We start from the raw sequence: 3,970 nt of genomic DNA, 5'->3' as shown, positions 1-3,970 counted from the left end.
GCTCCACAGAAATGCAGACCATGCCACTTCTGTGAGTCCAACTGGAAATAGCCGAGCAGTCAGAGCTGGTGTGAGTGATACTCAGGTTCAGATTGGAATTCTGAATTTTCTGTTAACTCTTCATCCTTCATCCTGTGATTGTGTGCTATAGTGTAGGTGTTGCTTTATTGCAAACTGGAAAATTTACTAAAATGAAAGCCTCCCCATTATCCTTTATGCTTTGCAAACAGACCATTATCAAGTTAAGGTATCTCACAGCTACTTATCATTAAAAAATTGTGGATGGCAGGAGTGGGTGGGCAGGTGGGGTGGTACCCTCATAGAGTCAGGGGGAAGGGGAGGGAGGAGGATTAGGGGAGGGGAGAGGGGAGAGGGGAGAGGGGAAACTGCTAAGGGGACTATCATTTGAAATGTAAATAAATAAGATAACCAATAAAAAAATTGTGGATGATTTTTCCCAGAAGAATAAAAAATGGTGGAGTTGGGAAGCTGGAAAGTTTAAGTCAAAGAATTATAAAACAAAAATCTTCTGCAAAAATGACACCAAATGGAAAAGGCTAAAAAGCCTGACATGTTTGTGTTCATTTTAATAAATTGCATTAGAATGTGACAAATTGGGTAGGAGATGGTGGTTTGTAAAGGTCAGGAATAATTTTAAGACCACATTCTATTATTTCTTGAAATTGAGTTTTCAGAAGTTCTTTTGAAACAAATATCACTTCAGCTTTGCCTATGCAATCATAGGCCTGCTCGTTAATGGATGCTATTACACACATTGGAGGAGACAGGCAAATTCTTTAAGGTCCGTGAGTTTTACTTAAGATTAACTTGTACATGTTTAAAAATGTACGCACTTAAGTACTTGGAGGTAATAGGATGAAAATAAACATCTTGGCTGCTCATGGTTGCAGGAGAATATAAGACAGAAATGAGGAATCACTGCTAACACCAAGAAGGAAGGGCTGTGCTTAAGGGATGTAGTGGGGGTTTCAGGGACACCATTGAAAGCTACATTTTACACATCTACAATGTATCAATATGTATTTATTATACAAAAATTTTAATGCCATAGTAACACATTTTTTTAGCCAAGTATATCATGTATGTTGGCCATATAAATTCCTCACATCCTCCCTTTTCAGCTATTCTCTCTGTGAGCAGAACATGGGAAATTTGTAGGTCTAAAAAACACAGAGAAAATAATTTTTATATATCTCAACATATGTATTGAGACAGGGTCTTACTACATTGCCCCGGCTGGATTACAACTTTCTGTAGAGAATTGACTAGACCCCTAGTCTTACATATGTATTCTATGTACTGGGATTGATAAAGGCATGTAAAAACACATAGATAAAGCAATCTTTTTGAAACAGTTATTCATGACTACTTATATCTAACAAGCAATGATATATTATTTTAATATGCAAGCTCTTTGCAGATTCCAACATCAAACATATATCTATCATCTATTGATGTCTGTCTGTCTGTCTGTCTATCATCTATCTAACATCTACATGGTATCTATATCATTTATTTATCTATTATGTATACTCTCTGTCATATATTTATGTATTTACTTATTTATCTAAATGTGTCTATCACTGCCTTTCTACAAGCAATTCATTTTGGGTTTCTCTGATTCTACATTAGAGAATATTGCTTTCAAAGAGGATAACTTATCTATCCAGTAATGAATCAGTCAGTTCTAGCCAATTATCTGATGCAATTTACTAGCTGTTCTTCTCAAATATAAAAGTAGGACGCTAATATAGAGCCCTTGCAATTATCCCAGCTAAAACTACGAGACATGAACAAAGAGAGTTTTTCAGAAAACAAGAGACTATATGAAGTAGAAATGGCATGCTTTGGTGATCAATTGGGAAAGGGAGTGGAATTAAAGAGGAGATGACTATGATATCACATGTCACTGCCTTTGATAATCACAATGCAGGGGACAGGTTTATTTAAAACTATCTACTTGAGATTAATTTAGACTCACAGAACTGTTGCAAAAAACGGCAAAGAAAGTTTGTATAATTCATCTACCTGGCTTACTCTCAGAACTTTTACATAACCAGAGTAGAATTAACAGGAAGAGATTCATACCCTTGCAAAAATATTAATACAACTCTACATTTTTTCTCACATTTTCACAAGCAATAAACAATTTCAGTCTACACTTTGAGATTCTTCTCACGCATTTTTTATTTTTGTTTGCATTATAAAACAATGCTTAACTCTAGACATGAATGCCAAATTGAGGAATTGGTCATCGATTGGATCTCACTGAGAAGAACACTAAATTTTAAAATCTGAAATCACGAGATGATACGACGATATACTTTCTCTACCTATAACTTGATGAAGTATATTAGTATGCATAGGTAATAATGGTACTGCAATAGCTTACACAAACATGATGTTGTCTTTGTATTTTAAAGTACAATGTTTAATAAAATATTCATTTCAGACCTGATTTACACAAAAATGGAATAAGGAGAGAACATGCATTCATCTCCACCACAAATTTCAGAAGGTTGATCTCAAGAAGCTACACATCAAGCCCAGAGAGAGGAACGAGTTAATTTTGACCCTGACATTGTATTTGGTTTGAGAGGGATGATCAATGTGCTGTCTTCTATTGTCTTTCTATTGGGACTAAGTGTATATTCTTTTTCTTCTAGGCCAGAGGTTGTTAAGCGAAGTCCAGTGGCCAGATAGACCTCCTCTCTCTATGCAACAGCAGTGGGGCAGTGTAGGCAGATGCTGTCCATCAGTATCCATATTCCTGTCTCTACTTTCAGTAAGATGAATCTACAATCAATCTATCAACTCATCCAAATCAGGGTGTGCACGTGTGTGCATCACTCTCATCCGAATCAAGGTGTACATGTTTGTTCATCTTACTCTTCCCGATCACTGATGTCACTGAACCTTAACTGGAGGGAGAAAGTTCATATCTACCAGATACTAATAAGGCTAACTGGGGAGGTTTGGAGTGAAGCCAACTACATACCCATTTCTGGGCATAGCTCTCTGACGACTCAGCACAGGTTACAGCTTTTGTTGTTTGAGCGCCCATTCCAGGATGTGGAGATCTGTTGTAGGCATGTCTAATTAACCTGCTGCTCCCCATATAGCCCATCTCTGTCATTCAGGACAAGTCAGTATCTGAACTTTTATTTACCATAGGCCTACAGAAACGGAGTAATGTAGGTGTGAGCCCTATTTCTTGTCTTTTATTTGCAAATTTTCGTGAGCACATTAAAAATGTCCATGTTTCACTGAACATGTGGGAGGAATAGACCCTATATCTATAATGAGAAGTAGAGATGTGTTGTCAAATATCCCTTTTACTTTAAATGGGCTGAGAGAAGCAGGTCTAGGGGTGTCATGACTGTCACTCAACTCTCTTCAGTGAGTCAGCATAAGTGAGAGACACCATGTTGAGAGAGAGCATCCTCATGGCACAGTGAGATTGTCAACCCTCCAGTCAACTTAGCAGTATACCTTGATGGGAGCTCACTATATGAAGGCTAAAAAAGATTATCTTATAATGTGATGTTCAGATATTATCTCATACATCCAGAACCTAGAGAAAGTCACTTAAATTAATAAATAGGAGTGGCTGGAGAAATGAGTCAGTGGTTAAGAAACACTGGTTGCTACTCTATAGGACAAAGGTTCAATTCACAAAACACAAATGGTGGTTCACAATTATCTGTAACTCTAGCTTCAAGGGATATGTCATTCTCTTCTGACTTCTATGGGAGCCAGACACACAGGTGGTGCACAGGAAGACTCACAAGCAGTCCACCCATAAATATAAATAAATATAAAATACATACAAGTAAGTCTTAAAAGCAACTACAAAAGTTACACAAGGACATACAAGCATCAGATGTTGGTCAGAGTGATTTAGATCTAATTTATCTCACAGATTTTAAATCAACCCTAACAAATATCT

This window comes from Arvicanthis niloticus, chromosome 4, assembly GCF_011762505.2.
Source record: "Arvicanthis niloticus isolate mArvNil1 chromosome 4, mArvNil1.pat.X, whole genome shotgun sequence".
NCBI lineage: Eukaryota > Metazoa > Chordata > Mammalia > Rodentia > Muridae > Arvicanthis > Arvicanthis niloticus.
This window is presented reverse-complemented; position numbering follows the sequence as displayed.